General features: G+C 39.3%; 1 protein-coding gene and 2 pseudogenes across 15 annotated transcripts in view; all 3 read right to left on the minus strand.

The window, feature by feature from the left end:
* LOC105742974 overlaps nt 1–805 on the minus strand; it is a 15047-nt pseudogene extending 14242 nt beyond the window's left edge.
* The window catches only part of LOC105742973, a 15055-nt pseudogene extending 14205 nt beyond the window's left edge, over nt 1–850 (minus strand).
* The window catches only part of Nrg1 (neuregulin 1), a 1208067-nt gene that overhangs the window by 42000 nt on the left and 1148019 nt on the right, over nt 1–18048 (minus strand). The gene's annotated exons all lie outside the window — the stretch shown is intronic.

An 18048-nucleotide genomic window follows, 5' to 3' on the forward strand; every position in this document is an offset into this window, starting at 1 on the left:
TGACTTGTTAGTGCAGTTAAACACATCAGATCCTGACTGACCTTCCAGGCTGCCCTTGAACTCCCAGCAATTCTCCCCCAACTGATGCAGAGATCACAAATGTGCACCACCATGCCCAGCTGTTGGGAGCCGGTATGTTAAATGGAATATAGGAATAGCCACAAGCCTCATGCCAATGTTAAAGTAGGACTGGCAGGTCTCCTGGAAGCCCATGCGTAGGTAGAGAGCCAGGGCACTTTGCTGCACAATTCTGGTGTCAAGCACAACTTCACCATAGCCCTGGTCGCGGGAAACTGGAGGACAGTCCTGACCAGGGCTTTCGCTATCCCCTCTCCTTGGTGCTCCATGGCCACTGAAAGGTGAAACAGCTGCAACTGCCTCTTCCCCGGTGGTGGATTCTCCACAGGCAAAGCACACACAGTGCCCACCACCTGCCCCCCAGACTCAGCAACCCAGAAACAGGAGTCAGATGCACTCAGGTAGGTTTTGGTGATGTCGGCCAGGTCAGTGCGCAAACATGTGAGCACATACTGCTTCCAGGGGTATCCAACAAGGAGCCTTAGGAAAACCAGGAGGGTGAAGCTGGACAGGAAAGCCAGCAGCCAGGACCCAGAGACCAGGAGAATGCAGAGCGGCACCCCAGTTAAGAACACGAGGGTTCGGGGCAGCAACAAGGTGTGGCGGAATGTGGTAGGGATGTGCTCCACCATGCCCTTGAAGAACAAATCCACGACTGGTTTTCGGTCACTCTCCTGGTATTTGCGGATGTAATAAGGAGCCATAGGGACACTTATGGGTCTAAAATATCAATGTCCACAAGTGACAGCTAGACCAGATAGCACACCTTCTGAACAGCCCTATCCCTTCCTTCCATTCACTTCCTCAGCAGCTGTGTGGATCACCAATGGTCTTGTAGGTGTCCTTTGCAGGCACCAGCATATTGGGCAGGTGTTTGGGGCCATGTTTGTGGCTCAGAACCAGGGTCATGTTTTTACACAGTTCAGCTGAGCATGTGCCTAAAACTTATCAGAGTTTCATGCTGGGCTCCCAGGGGTTGGCCTGGGTACCTAAGAGAGGTCTGTCTGTGGAGGAACCACGTGACATGAAACTACCCAAGCTGCACACGGTTGTAATTCCCCTCCCAGCACGCTGGAACCTCTGGGACAGAACCCCTTACAAGCTGTTTTGTATGGAGACCATAAGTCATCTAGGTAAAAGAATTGGTAAAACAGTGTATGCAGTGAATAGTACCAAGTACAACTGGGAAAACAGGGAAGAATCTCAACTTTTGTGTTTACCAATTGGATAAAAACTTGATAATAGAAATCTGAGAATTTCAGAGATGTATGATATTCTTGAATTATTTAAGAAGTGGGTCTTTTTTTCCTCATGTGAAGTTGAGGATTGAACTCTGGACCTTGCACATGTTAGGTAAGTCCTCAAGAACTAAGCTGGATCTACAGACTGGGGTCAAGTTTTTAATGAGTTCAATAAAATGTCTTTTTCAAAATGCCTTTCAAGGGCTTTTGTATAGGTCTGCAAACCAAGCAAAGGAATGGAGCTGGACGAGAGAGGTGATTTTGCTACTATTAGCTCTAATGCATGGTAAAATCAGCTTAACACAGTTATCAGAAGGAAGGAAATATAACTTGCATCTTTTGGTCAGTAAAATCATAGAGTAGACAATATTCTTATATTTCACACAGCATATAATTTAAACATATCTTCATATAGCAAATTTTGTGTGTTGGTGCCATACATTAGTATCTTCACTGATAGCAGCTGCTTGTAAAAGATATTAGGAGGACAGTTGCCTTAACTGTGAGAGGTTATGCTTAGGACCTCACTGCTGACAGCATTCTACTCAATGACAAATTCGGCTGAGTATCCTTCCTATTTCCAGTGACAGCACTGAAGGGACTGCATGCAGCTGCTGTCCCCGAGTGCCTGCAGAGGATGCTGAACCACACATAGACCCCTACGCTGTCTGAACCCATGAGAGGTCACTAAGCATCTCCCTCACTCAGCTGGGCAGGAGACATTGCGCAGGCTCTTACAACAAATCCTGAGCCTTTTGCAGAAAACAAAACCAGCACCCCACCACAAATGCATATCCTCCACATACATGGTGAGCTACTAATAAAAAACTGGCCAAGAGAAAAGACACGGATATCTTCACCCCTTACATGTGTCGATCTTGTGAGATTACCACCACAACAAAGAATAATAAACACATTTTAAAACTAGAAATAACTTTTCTTTCGCACCTTAAAAATATTTCTCCCTGAAATGAGTATTCTTTTGTAACACTATCCCAAAACACCTAGATTGAATATACTCCCCTGGAAAATGCTTAGATTACGACTTTAAAGGAATAGTGGGACATATAATAGTAAAATATTCATTAGAGAGACAATGAAGTAGCACGTATCTAACAGCATTACGGATTACTGTACTTAGTATTTTTATCCTTTAACAGCAGCAATGCAAAAAACAATCATGAGCTTTAGTGCAGCAGTTAACTTTCAGGTGATGCCAAGTGTGCGCTGACTGGATACAGCTGTAGGAGCCTACGGCCAAGCACGGCATATGCTGGCATCGTCAGAAGTCAGGCTGGAGACGGTACCACACGCACTCTCAGGAGATGCCAGTTTTCTTTCCCTCTCCTAAGTTGCATAATGTGCTTGGTCCTGAGCAAGTTTCTGAAATTTGCAATGAAAGCCCTTCTCCTTGGCTTCTACGCACTGTATTGCTAAGTCAGTTTCCATTTGGCAATTCATCCAAAAAACAATGAAACAGACAAAGCAGGCCCTATATCAATTGTGGAAATCCTACTTTTCCTGGGAGAACTAAAGGGAGTCTATTAGCAGCAAAGCTAAAGGTGCTTTGTGGGTGGAATGTACCTCAATATATAAAAGATGCTCCCGCCTCCATCCCATAAGTTGTTCTGAGAAGAAAGTGAAGTAGATTTCACTCATTCCGGCCTTGGTAAACCCTGTCTCCTTCAGCTTTGTGATTACTTCCACAACTTGGTCTTATCTGCTTATAAACAAATGGCAACTACGAACACTGTTAAATATGACTCCATTATTTTTACATTTGACATTTATATAAATGTTTCATCCTAAACACATTTTCTTTGGTAAGTTAGCAGCTATAGTCCTATTAGGGAAAAGTATACAAAAAAGTAAAAGTAGCGCTTATTACCAGAGAAAACATATATCAGAATGTTTTGCTCCCAAGCTGGTCTGTCTTAGGAAGATCACCCTGGGAGCTGGATGGTTCTCTAACTTAACCAAGGATATGGAGACTGAGATGACCATACCTTTGCTTAAAAATTATGTTCCAAGACTGGGTGTGGTGTTGAGTGCCTATAATCCCAGAGCTTGGGAGGCTGAAAAGAGGAGGATCACTACGAGTTTGAGCTGTGTAGTAAGACCTTTCAGACACTGTACTAAATACAAAAATAAAACAAAACAAACGAACAAACAAGAAAATCCCTTTGCACACCCTGGGATTTTGGCCTTCTATTCTTTCTTCCTTCTTGCTTCTCTTTCTAGCTTAGGTCTCTCCCTGACTCTTTTATTTCCTCTTGTCTACGTTTCCTTCCTTCATTCCCCCTTCTCTTCTTCCTTTCATTCTTACTGATTGTCCATTATGTGAAAGAAATAATGGTAACAACTGATGTTACTAGAGCTCAACATTTTAAGCCTACAGTCAACTCTCCCTACGAAGAAACCTTCCTAGGTAAGATGTAGTGAAATGAATAAGGGTCTTTGAGAACAATGAACTGTGAGTCTCTAGGGTGCCAATCTCTCACCATGACACTCCTACCTGGTGAGTTGCCTCAGAAAATTCAGCAGTGACAATGAGATTCAGGGTTATTAGGAAGTTTGTTAAAATGGCTTTGTCTTACCCAATACTACACACAGATGCATGGTATTGTCACTATTATTGTCATAAATATCGGACAAAGAAAAGCAAAATAAGACATTAGTCCAGACCCTGGTATTTTATAAAACCAAACCTCAAGTCTAATTTCTTAGGAAATAATTCTTTAAAACGTAAGGAGAGATAGCCCAGTTATGAAGAGAAATCATTGAGTAATTGTAAAGCATTAAGTAAATATCAATAATATAGGTTAACTTGTAACTGATTGGAAGTAAATATAACCACTAAATTATGATATAACATAAATGATATTGAGAAAAATTCTGAATAAACAGAAAGAAAGTGCACATATTGAACACATAATTATTTCTACTTTCAATTCTGTAATATTTCACAGTGAACTTTGAAGTTACATAAACTAAATGTACTTAGTCTATTGGATACAATTATATAATTTTAAAACTATAATACATTTTAACACAGTATGATGTCCATATTATTACACAGAACATAATATAAGCTTTGCTTATAAGGTAATATTTTGGAAATCCTACTGTTACATACTTTTGTAAATGTATAGTACCAAAATTTGAGCAATAATTTGTTTTCTGCTTGTCACTAAATATTTCCCCATGGGACAACATTTCTCTGTACACTACTGTAGTCTGTTGGAATTCTTTTCCTTTACTGCTCAAGACAAGCTAAAAGTGAAAACAATGTTGAAAACAATGTTACTCTCCTGTTTTGTCTCACTTTTTTGCAGTGCTGGAGATCTAATCTAGGCCTCGGTGCTAGCCCACAGTTCTACATTCTCAGCTCCATTTTCTCTTGTTTTAATTGGTGTTGTCCTTATCAGTGAAGGAGACAGCACCAAGAGTCCAAGACCATGACACAAAGGCAAGCTGCTGATAAGAAATGGCTCTATTCTTCCTTGACAAGTAGCAGGAATCAGCATGAGTCAACACTATACTTTAAGAAGCGATCATTAGATCTGTCTTGCCTGAGTGAGAGGGTAATTCTTTAGGATAATTCTTAATGATTTCTTGCATATATTAAACTATGCAGTTTTCTCAACAAAATATGCATTTTTAACATTTAAATAGTCTAATAGTAACCAGGCAATCATTACAAAGTTACAGATTTTTACCCTTACCTGTGATAGCTTCGATATTTAGGTATTTAGAAATCTGCATGTTTTCTTGCTCTTTGATTTGCCAGTTTAAAAAAAATCTAAAATTATTATTCTTGCTCAGAATAGTGCTCCTCTGCAGTTAGAACTACAAACACTTAGCCCAGAAGGGAAATGCTCAGTGGGCTCCTGAAAGCAAAGCTCTGGAGCAGAGCTGAGCAGGAGAAGCTGTGCTGCCTCTCACAGTTTCTCCAGATGCTTGGAGGAAGACAGGTGTGGTTCTTAGTCTTCCAAAGGAAAAGAGCCACACTTGGAACTACTGAAGCACCGTCATTCTGGCTTGGCACATATTTTTACTGCAGTAATTCAATCTTCTGCAGGAGAGCAAATAAGTACTTCAAAGAAAAAAAAATGACAAGAAGAGATAAAAGACATCTTCCTAGACTTGGAGGTTACCAGAGCCAATGTTGCAACTGGAAGGGACATCCTATTTCACTTGAACTGCCCTTTAAAGAAACAAAAAGGGTGGCTGGGAATGCAGTCAGTGCTAGAGTGCTGGCCTAGCACTTACAAAGCCCTGAGTCTGAGTTCCTTCCCAGCAGTAAGGTGGGGCAGGGAGGCAGACAGAGGAAGAGAGAGACCAGGACAGGGAGGTGGAGACAAGAGACAGATAGAAATGATTATGAGAACATAGATGGAATGAAAAGTTTTGAATGCAGAATTAAAGCATCTGACTTCCTGCTGTCACAGACTCCAAGGCTTACCTAATAAGCTGGAAACATTCAGGGGTTTGCAGAGTGCCTAGCAGATGACATTTTGTCTAACGAATAAGTTGACACCCAAGGCCAATGGAGATTAATTGATTAAGTTGGGCTTTGGCATCATTTAAGGATATACAGAATGATGGGATTAGAAAGGGCATTAGCACATTTGATAATGAATTCATCCTACATTTTAAGAGGACACAAATCATCACCAAAGAATAACTCTACAATCTTTAATAAAACAGCTTTAGTTATCAATTCACAGTGTGCACAGAGCAAGGTGGTCCAAGGTCACACGAGTGAATTAGGAAACCCTTGTGGATTTTTTTTTTTTAATGCATACATCCTGGGATTTCAGTTGGTTTATTAGACTGCCTTTAGCTACATGCCTTAGTAGAAGCCTTCTGGGCAGACCTTGACATTAGTTCTTCCTTCTTAAGCAGAAGGAAAGGTGACCTTTGAATGTTTCTCCTCATAGAAAAAAAATGTGATTTTTGTTGTAATATTGGTATCATCTGCAGCTAAACAGAAGGCACATTTTAAGTTCTCACCAGTTGCTGAGCAAATAATTTGGTGTCATTAGACAGTGTTATGTTTAGAAAAATAAGACTGCCAGAAAAGGCTATTTTTTTTTTAGACATACAACTTGTTGGGATTTTTCTTTCTTTTTTTTCTGACAACACATTTTATTTGTCACACAGTCTAATCAAGCAGCTCCTTGGAGAACAACACTGCAGTGATTCAGGGTCTTGGAGGATGTGACCACCTTTCCAGAGTTAGGAGGATAGCTTTGGATAACTGACTGAGGTGGAGTTATTACAAGAAAGCTATGTTGTTGTCCTTCACAAAGGCAATAATCTTTTGCTAGTTAGGCAGCCAACTAGAGAAATAAAATCTTGCTATGCATTTTCAATTAATCACTGATAATTTTATATAAGTATAAAATTTTCATAGCAAGGACTCCACAAACTTTTAAGCCATCCCTTCATTATTCTACCATCAATATCATTTCTAAAAATGCACTACCTATCTATCCTGCAAAGCAAATATAAGCAGTTAATTTTACTGGCTTAATTTGATACACATATAGATCTCAGCAGGCTCATGCTGAAGGGTCACGTTCTTTACTAGACTCTGCACTTTTTACCATGATCATGTTAGTTGGGAAAAGGTCACGTCAATGGAGGAAATGCTGACCCGTCACTCCCCAGCTAGTCAAAATTCTGAACATCAAATAAAAATCAAAACAAAGAGGTCTGAACTCCCAACAATGATCAAGGATTCAGTTGTTCAGCCAGCTACTGAAATTACCATGTGACATTTAATGAAATAGGTTAATTCATTCACCCACTAAAGCACCTTTAGAAACAAGAGCTGATGAAAGGTCAGAAGAGAGAAACCATGAGGCAAGTAAATTATCTTATTCAAATTAAACAACAATCATGGCACATCCAAACTTAAAAGGTATGTGATTATTTCAGGAGGCACTGAATCAACACTTAGCAAAATTAAGTCAATTTTAAAACTACCTAACAAGCATTCTTCTTTGAAACCTGAATTGAATCAGATAATCTCATACATAGAGAAATAGACTGGAAGAATATTAGATCAGGGAACACATTCCAAAAACATCATGATGGAACATAGCCCACAAAACTCAGACTACACAGCTCTACAAGAACTTGGTTTCTTCAAGATAAATACCTTCTAAAAGAAGAAGGAGAGACAAAGAGCTAGAGGTAGAGACAAAGAGAGGGAAATCCAAAGGGCAGGCACACAGAAGAGGGGTAAGATAATACCAACCATTCACTATGTGTGAACCTCATTTGCACACTGACTCAAACTGTTACCAAGGTGTAACATTTATAAGAGATAAAACAATGACTGTCTAAATAAAATTCTAGAACAGGGAAACTTAGTTCTTTTTCCCATCTTGCAAGATGGCTGGTGAAAAAAATCGAGAAGTCAGACATTAAAGAGAACAAACCCCAAGCCCAGAAGGCTTCTGCCAGTGGTACTAGTAAAAAGGGTAAGGTGAAGGCAAAAAAGACCAAGAAGGGGTAGCTCCACTGCAGACAAAATCCTGTCCTGGTTAGAGGAATTGGTAGATACTCCCAATCTTCTATGCATTCCAGAAAAGCTTTGTATAAGAGAAAGTACATTGTTGCTAAACCAAAGGTTAAGAAGAAAAAGAAGGAGAAAGTTCTTGCTATGATCACAAAACCAGTCGGTGGGGATAAGAATGGAGGTACGTGGGTGGTTAAGCTTTGAAAAATGCCTAGAAACTACGCTTCTGGGGATGTGCCCAAAAGCTCTTGAGCCAAGGCTAGAAACCCTTCAGTCAGCATGTGAGGAAACTTGGAGCTAGCATCACTCCTGGCACCATCTTGATCATCCTCATCAGGCATCACAGAGGCAAGAGAGAGGTCTTTCTGAAGCAGTTGGCCAGTGGCTTGCTTCTTGTGACTGGGCCTCTTAGCTTTAATCGTGTTCCTCTATGAAGAACACACCAGAAATTTGTCATTGCCACCTCTACAAAAATTGATATCAGCAAAGTGGAAAATCCCCGAATACCTCACTGATGCTTACTTCAAGAAGAAGAAGAAACTGGGGAAACCCAGACACCAGGAGGGCGAGATCTTCAACACCTGAGATACTAGATTTCAGAGATGAAATCTAAGATACTAGATTTCAGAGCAGCGCAAGGTGGATCAGAAAGCAGTGGGCTCACATATTTTAGCAAAAATCAAAGCTGTTCTTCAGCTCCGGGGCTACATGCAATCTGTTTTTGCTCTGACAAATGGAATTTATCCTCATAAATTAGTGTTCTAAATTTCTAAGAACCTAATTAAATAACTGATACATTTTCAAAAACATAAGAATAATTCTAGATTATCATCAGTTCTTGTGTGTTAAATGTATTATGATTATAGTTAGATATAGAATGTTCTTTGTCTTTTAGAGACACACACCATGTACACATCAAGCAATTAGCTTGTTTGGGAAATGCAACAAGACCATAAAAGGGAAAGGGAGTGACTGGGATCAAAATGAAACAAAGTGGATGGTGCTGAAGTGGGTGATGGACGCTTATTGTTCTAGTCCATTATCATGCTTCTTTTGCATATATGTTTAAGTGTATGTTATCTATAGGACATGTGAAAGCATGTGCTTTGATACATGTTTAAAATTTCAAAGTAGAACCAACTATTGATATCATGACTTCATAAAGAAGAAAAAGAATGAAGCACTAAGTCTATCATCTAACAATACCTTCTCCTGGCCAGCAACCTAAATTATCCTTCCTGCCATAATCTGCTATAGAAGTGGGGGATCTGTGAATGCAAGAACAAGCCAAGGATGCTGACTGTCACTATCATTATTTAACATTTATCTAAAAATTCCAACCAATGCAAAAAGGCAGAAATTAAAGCAAAACTGTGATATGATTATGAAATGAGATTAAAAAATCATTTGAGGATGGTATGATTGCATACTCATATGAACTGATATTGCAATGAAATAATGCATTATTCACTGTAGCAACAGAAAGAATCAACCAATGTTATCAAGCACCTATTGAACAATAAAAGGGCAGAACAGGAAATATTTTAAAAGGGTTCACTTTGGAGACAACTTCATGGCACAAGTGCCCACGTGGCAAGCTCAAGGTCCCAAGTTCAATCCCCAGTGCCTCATGACATGCTGGGCTGGGAACTGGGCATGGTGGTGCGTGCCTATAACCCCAGAACTAGGGAAGCCTGAGACAGGAGGATCACTCTGGGTCCAAACTGCGTGGTGAGACCTTGAATCAAAATAATTAATTAATTAAAAGGGTTGATATATTAAGTGAGTGAATCAGGCCTATGCCTGTGTGAAAAGATACTATGTTGAAGGGGAAACCAAATAAATTTGTGGATGCAGGAAAAGAGAACACACCGTTCAGTGAAACCTAGCAGTTCAGATTGACTAGGGTGTGGACTATAAACAAGAGGTCATTAATGAAGCCATAAAAAAATAATGAATCATTATCAGAGAAGTCCCTGATAGTCCTAGCTGGAATGATGCTTAATATGTAGATCATGGAGACAAGCTTGTGAGCAAGGATATAATCAATAAAATTAATGATCTATTCCTTATCCTTTGGAAGGGGAGAAATATAGAGATGAGGAAGCCAGTAAAGAAATTATCTCGAAGGTCTGCCTGAGAAAGGAAGTGGGGTCAAACTAACAAAAGAATGGGAAGAATGGTGCTCATAATTAAGAAATCGCATCCCTTTGCATTTATACACATTGAAATGACATAGGCCTTGAATGCTGGAGATTTCACACCTTGCATTGCACCTCTTTCTAAGGCATTCAAAATGCCTAACACATATTCACATTACTCGTACACTGTCAAGGAAACTGTAAGAGACACAGGAGCTAAGGTCCACCCTGGATCTATATACCCACTGGAACAGCCACCACCAGACTACTGCAGCTTTCCTGCTTGGCCTGTCTCATAGGAGTATTGCTACTCCATTAAGAACAGATGATACCGAGGCTGGAAGGACAGTCTAGTGGTAGAGTGTGTGCTTAGCATAACTGAGTCCCTGGGTTTGTTCCCAAGCAGACACACAAAGATGGTACCAGAGTTGGCTTCAAATGATTTGTTCATTACACAGCAAATTAATAAACTGATATTTCTATGTATTATGGAAGTATCTTTATGACAGAAAATTATTTATGATAAATGTTTTTAAGTAATGTAAATTTCCAGTGATTTATGTCAAGTGGGCTCCCTAAAAAAATGTCACAAACATGGTTCCAGGAAGCACAGACACAATCCTCCAAGTATTTTCTGTTTAAGCCAAGCCTCTTTGAACAGTGGGTCTGTAGGCAAGAAGCCTGAATAATATTCCTCGTAATGTTGTCCTTGCAGCTTCAATTACGCCTCTCTAAAACCTGGGCTTGCACACTGCTACGTACCGTTTGGCCAAATGACTGCAATTCCGGGTTTGTGTGATGGCTGCGGACATAAATAGGCATTTTCTGTTTCCACAAGCACATTCTCCTCACAGAAGCCAATGGTTGCTGCGTACGAAGCAATGAAGTAGTAAAACCTCCTCGGTGTGTATGACTCTCACTGGGTAACTTTTGGCTCATCTCAGTCCATATGTTTCCCCACAGCTCCCAGGGGCTCCCAATCCCAGGTTCAGAGCAGAACAGCTAAGCGCCCCTCCCTGTAAGATGGTGTGTTACCAAATGTGTACCTGCAGTGTTCGGATTCCTAGTCCCAGTTCTTCTTAACCACATAACACATGAACTCTCACCTCTTTCAATATTGTGTTGACATTTCACAAATGTCCTGAGCAGGAATGAAACAAGGTTTCTAGAAAACTTATGATTTTCCACACTTCACTTCAAGAAAACTATTCTTTTTATCCTGCCCCACTAAAGAACTAGTCAGTTACAACCAGTCTTGTTTGTCTAGAGAATACAGACCTTAGGTCAGTGGGGAAGTAATGTAACATTGCAGGTAAATCTTGAGTCTTTCCAGGAACAGGCTGAAATGATCGAATAACTGACTGCTTCATGCCTGAAGGCTTCCCTTCAGGCAAAACTTTGGAGCTTTGTTTGTGCATTGGTTTTGCTTTGTTTGGCAGAATTTCTGAGCCTCCAACCTGGCACCTGTTTTTCTATTCTTGGCACTGAACTTTGTACCGTGGAAAAGAAGCAAACTGGTACACACACTGAACTCTGTTTTCAGTTAAAAAGTGGAGACATGTGTTCAGTGTCTTATTACCATCAACTGGCCTGGCTGTTGTGTATACGCCATTCAGCAAATAGGGAAAAGAATCCTAAAACTGACAAGTTATCCTGGTTATAGCTGAACTGAAGAAGGGCATGGAGAAGCACACCATGAGAGCAAAGGTGAGCAGGCGTCAGTGTACTGTGCTGATACAGGGAGACACTTCCAAATTCTGGGGTAAAGCACCTCAAAACGATTGTGGTCTCCATCCTTGTCTTTTGTTTCTTTTTTTTTAAAAAGACAATAATTAGAAATGATACTTTTGCTAAACAAAAGGATAGAAATTCAACAATGGTTGTTATATCGCATATTGTTGTCTTCAAATTAGTTGATGAGATGACCAAACATAAGCATGCAAAATTGGTCCAAAAAAGGGTTACAAAATTATAAAGAAGATTTCTATAGATGCTGCAAACATGCATTTAGTGCAGGTCTTTATTTTTTCCACCATTAGGACTCAGACCCTAATACTGATCAGCAAAACAGTGGCAAAGAGAGGAGTGTGCTTGTTCAGCACACTGTGGGGATTCCAGCTCTACCAAGATGCCTAATAGGCGAAGCATGCACAACCAACTCCCAAGCTATGCCCAGTTTTCCAATTTCATTCCTGGTATTTCCAAACAGCTTGCACAGAAGGGTTTAATGCTTTCAGTTGAGATCTGCCATTTATTTAGAAATATTATAAAATATTTTGCAATACTACTAAATGATATGTCTTGTTAAGAGTCTCTGATTCTAGTTCAGCGTACAGAGGCACAGAGACACTAATATGGAATGTTCAGAACCACAGAGCCTGGTGACCACCATGGAGAGGAGGGAGACAGGCACATGAGCTAGGCGTTCATTTTCTCCCATTCGTAAGCCTCTTGTAGAGAACCCCGCAGATAACAGGCAGGGTGGGGTTCTAAGCGGGAAATAATCCTTACCAGAAAAGCAGGACCCTACTAATAAAAAGAACCAGAGCTCTGTCTCTATTCCTGGCTTATGCCTGGCTTTTTCCTTAAGAAATTTTTATTTCTAGAAAAATTGAAAACACAGCAATTTTTATTATAAAGGTAGATTTATCTTAACTTCATATATTCTGGTATGTTGAATTTTCAGCCACAGGGAAACAATTGTCTCTTAATAGCTATCAGTGACAAAAAAGACCTTTCCTGACCCTTCTCCCTGCACCTAAAACACACACCATGCAGCCAACTTTCTAATGCTCAAATCTTCTCAAAGCCTGAAGAACTCAGGAAGTTCTATAGAAGTTACACAAGTTTAGGCAAGTGCAAGGACTGGGGATTGATCCTCTGGGCCACATGCGCCACCAGCCCTGCCCCCAGGCGTGCTGAGTCCACCACAGAGACCAGGCATGGTGGTTCATGCCTATAATCCCAGCACTCAGGAGGCTGAAAACAGGAGGATCATTATGAGTCTGAGCTGTGTAGTGAGACCCTGTACCAAATACATGAAAAAAAAAAAGTTACACAGGTCACTTTTCTATTATAGAGGTCCCAGGAATTAGATGTGATGATAAAAATGAGTATCATTTAGCAGACAGATAGATGTTATAATAATTCAGGAATTCTCCCTTACCCCTTTATAAACGTCTCTGTAAAAGCTCAGCAGACTCCCCCAAATGGATACACAGGCGCATCACAGCCACAGGATATGTCTGCTACCTCTCGACTGCTCGAGTCCTGTGTATCTGGGTGTGAGCCTGTGTCTGTGCATGCGTGCATGTGTGTGTGTGTGTGCATGCGTGGGTGTGTGTGCATGCGTGGGTGCGTGCCTGTGTGTGTGCGTGCATGTGTGGGTGCATGTGTGCATGTGTGTGTGTGTGCGTGCGTGCATGCGTGGGTGCATGCATGCATGTGTGTGTGCAAGTATGGCTTCCCTTTCCTAGAGAAAACAAATCAACCTGCACTCTGTCACCCATTGAATGAAAGGCTAATTTTTATTTTTCAGTTTGTGTGGAGAAAATAAAAAGAGCTCACGGATTCATTGGTACAGAGAAATGCAGGCCACTTTCTCCGAACTGTATCTCATCACTCCTAGAATCAAAGCCCTTTTCTACAGGTAGGAAAGTTCCCAGGCAGTCTATTATTATTATTATTATTATTATTATTATTATTATTATTATTTTGCCATTTTGTTTTCTAGATTTATTGCTTATTTAATTCTCACTATCTGAGATTAGTTCAACTAAAGACAAAATAATTTTAGGCACATTGATTCATTTGCTAATACCACTAAAATATATAATTATTCTTTAACATTTTCTGCAACAAAATGTTATCTTTGGCCAAATGGAAGTTCACAAGTACCCAGATAGTCAGATTGTTCATGTGCTCTCTATTTGTTTTTAGGATCAGAAGATTAATTTGTTTGTGAGTTATTTTATTTGTAAATGATTAATTTAACAGTGAACAAGCAGAACACAGGGATAGAACACAAATTACAGACAAATGGACAGTGTCAAAATTTCTTCTAAAGCCAGAAGAAGTCATCTGTAAACCCATAGTAATAGCTCCAGAAAATGTTAGGCATATGCATTTGAAACAATAATATGATTTAGGAAAAAAAAATTAATCTGATGTTGAATGTCTCGGGGAGGCAAGAAGAATGAGAGGAGCTTGCTTCACAGAAGCCTGGCCCTTCTTGGGAGCTACATGATGAATCTGAAGTTTGACTTACTTAGGAGATCTACTGGGACAGCTTCATAAGTTAAATGAGGCTGTAATGTCTTATGGGCACTAAAGTTACTTTCACAGGGGAAGGTTTACTCCAACTAGAAGAGATTTTGAGGCCAGGGCCGGTAACTTTCTTTAATTTGGTCCTCCATGTTGGATGCCCAGAATTCCTTGGACAGACAGACTAGAAGGTGGTGAAAACGGGAACGTTTATCCTCAAACTGTGATATGAAGCTGGCTTCCTACATAGATTTATGATAGCATCACAGAGATAGTTTTGTTGAAAAAGTCTAATAAAATTTTATCTGCTACACAGGCAACATGATCTATGCTGCTGAATCACACAAGAGACTGGTCGCCTAAGTGTGTACGCAGAGATCAAAAGAAAGAAGAGGTCCAGTCTTCCTGGACTCAGCCATGAGGCCTGTGGTCTTCTGACTGACACCAGCATTCCAGGGTCTAGACAGCAATGGCAACCCCAAGAAAGAAGTCACAATGATCTAATTCTAGTGCTAAGAGATATGTCCAAGTTAATAAAACTTTTGCTCTATTTTACAAGAAACTATGACTAGGCATAGCATGAGGTCAGAACAAAGTACCAACTGTATTTAGACCAGAGAACCACACGGAGCAGAGGTCCAGCCAAAAGGCATCCATCACAGGCATCAGGAATTATACCACACATCAGAGGTGGCAGAGGAGGTTTAGTCATAGCTATCCTAACAGAGATTAGGACATTTTATAATCCAAACAACTCAAGAACATAGCCTCAAGGTTCAGCCACATCTGATAACTAATAAGGTAAAAATGTTTCTGCCCAAAAGTAAATGCTAAATTTCCCCTTACTCTTCTCTTACTCCCTACTTCTTTGTATTCAAATAACAACAACAACCCAACAAATAGGACTGCTTATCTTTCAATACAAGGCCATTAGACTTTTTTTCCCCCCAAGGCTACTCAACTCTTTGAAGAAAATTTCTACTGTAGATCTCATCCAAATGGAAAGTAACTTAAAAATGAAAGTCATAATTAATGAATCTATTATCATTACATGTAAATGATATGAACATCAGAAGATTATCTTGTTTCTTTGATGTGCTAGAATTGACACATAGAAAATATCTCTGATCTGACTTTTACAGTCTGAAGAGAATAAGTCACCTGAGTCACCGTCACATTGAAGGAAACACAGAAGGAAAAGGGCCAAGACAGGCTCTCCACTTACCTGGGTACATTCTGTTGCCCAAAATCCAATATGCGGAAGGGGGGAGGGGCTGCCCATTAGCTCAGCTGTTTAAGTGCTTGCTTAAACAAAAGCAGTCAGGCTAAGGATGCTGTGGTTGGATCCCCAGATCCTCATGCCTTTCCAGACCTGCCCTTAGACAACTAACATAGTATGAACCTTAAGGGGAGTGGCATCTTTCTGAGAGTCTAGTAATTTGCCTGCTGCCTTTTATTATTAGAGGGGAAACAGATCTACTCATTCCTAACAGTACATATTTTTAGGATATGAACTACCACAAGACATATTCCAAGGAAACTGGGAGTAAAACATCAAAAAGCACTGTTAGCATGCTCATAACTCCCATTTCTACCATGCATTCTATTTAGCATGCTCTGTTTAGGAGGTAAGCTTCAAGTTTTGTCAAAAGAAAAACACAGAATTACGATATAAAGATGGGAGGTATTCTGTGACTGTAAAAACAGAGATGTTCTTTGGATTTTCTATTTGGTTCTCAAGTACCACTTTATTCTTTATTGAATTACAACTTCATAGCATAGTAGAACAGCAAAACTTTAGAGCATAACAATTATTTTCTATAGAATTATTATATTTTGAACTGGAAATTGTATTTTCTTAGACCAATAGGTACCAGTCAGTGATTATGTCAGCTCTGAGCTGCAAAGATGTATCTCTTTCTGCTTCTTCATTCCCTGCTCTTTGCTCTCTTGGAGTATAAATAAATGTATTTAAAATTAAAGAATTATCTGTATAGTGATGACACAAAGATTCCCAGGAAAAGTAAGTTGATTTTTACTAAATATCTACAATAAGCCAGAAATGTGATCATCTTTGAGACTTTCATTTCTCACAATAACACTATAAACTAGGTAACACTTCTTGCAGGAAATAAGGCTGAAAGAGTTTAAATGATGTGCCTGTATTCTCGGGACAAAGAAAAGGAATCTGAGGCGAGCGAGGCCTGTGCAGAGTCACCAAAGTATTCTGACTCATAAATTCTTCATTTCAGAAAGACATATACACCTTTGTAGTTAAAAACAAAGGAGCAACCAACTAACCAAGCAAACAAAAGCTCTACATCCTCTCTGCAGTAAACTACAGAAGTCACAGCGTCCCACCTTTGAGCAAGTGATACTTGCTGAATCTTTCCAAGTGTTTGCAAACTGTATTGTCAGGGGATGTGACTTAAAATATTACTTCTAAGTTATGCATTCTTAGCAGAAAGTGGGAAGCTAATGTTAGTCAAATCGATGCTATTTTTGTCTTAAATCAGAGAAAATGCTCAGTCTACATTATCTAGCATTCTGGTGCCCATTTTAGAATAATTTTTTTTTTTTTTTTGCTTTAAAAAACCAATCCTGATTAGTTTAGTGTAAATAAGGAAAGTTATTAGAAATTCCATGGCATGATCACTAAGTGCTGGAGTGTCATAGTGAATTCCCTTTCATCTCGAATCAGATTATCCTCATGCCCCTTTAAAAAACCCATTCTTAGGAAAATAATTTAATTGTTATTTAGTAATGATTTCAAAGTTAGGAAACTAAATCTTTATGGAGCCAAAGTTAGAGAAATGTGTGCACATATAAATGTATATACCAATAAAAATATGCTGAGTTGTAAACATCTTTGGGAACTTCTGGCAGCAGGAACTACTCCAAATGAAACACTAAATTTAGTTATGATGCCTGTGCAATATTAAATATTGCATATGATCTCTGATTGACCTCAATGCAAAATTAAGACCACTGGAGAATTTAAGAACTTATTTTATATAACAATGAAAACGAAAAGGTTTTTTTTATAAGAGGTGCAGATAATTACGAAAACTTAAATTTATCTTTAGTGGTATTTGATGTTAGGCTTCTTATATTGGCTACTGTACTTCAGTCTCTTTTTTCATATAACATAAAATCACTTAGAAGAAGCTACGTAAAATGGCCTTGGTAGTAGCGCCCCACAACTGACAGTTATGTTCTGATTGCCAAGTAATTTAAATGAGCAACTTTTTAAAAAATTGGGCTATTTTAAAATAGTTAACAGAAAAGACATCTTTCTTTTTTGATTAGGTTACTAGTAAAGACATCTAATCAGACTTGTTTTTCTGTTTTTATACCTAATAAACCAAGGCTATACGCCAGAGAATGGCACACAGGAAGGATGTGCTAACAGCAGACCACTGCCAATTTGGAGTAAAAATGTATAGTAGAGAATTAATGCATTTAATTTTCATCAGCCTATTCTCTATTCAAAACATTTGCACTATTTTTATTGAGCTGAGTATACCAAATCTTAAGCAAAACTCTTGGTTTTTTGCCCCATGATTATGTTCAAGATGCATAACTAAAATGTTGAACTTTGTACTTTCAAATGCACCATTAACATGTTTAGCTCAGCATCCTTTGTTTCCTAAAAATAGTCAGTGTTGAGCAGAAATATCAAGAAATCAATAAAAAGTAATTAGGAAGAGTGTTTGATGTCCTTGAGAAAAGCTTTGAACAAAAGCGCAAAGAGGGGCAGCTTCAACTCAGAGAACACTGAACATTCTTACAT

This window comes from Octodon degus, unplaced genomic scaffold (assembly GCF_000260255.1).
Source record: "Octodon degus isolate 3935 unplaced genomic scaffold, OctDeg1.0 scaffold00088, whole genome shotgun sequence".
Taxonomy (NCBI): domain Eukaryota; kingdom Metazoa; phylum Chordata; class Mammalia; order Rodentia; family Octodontidae; genus Octodon; species Octodon degus.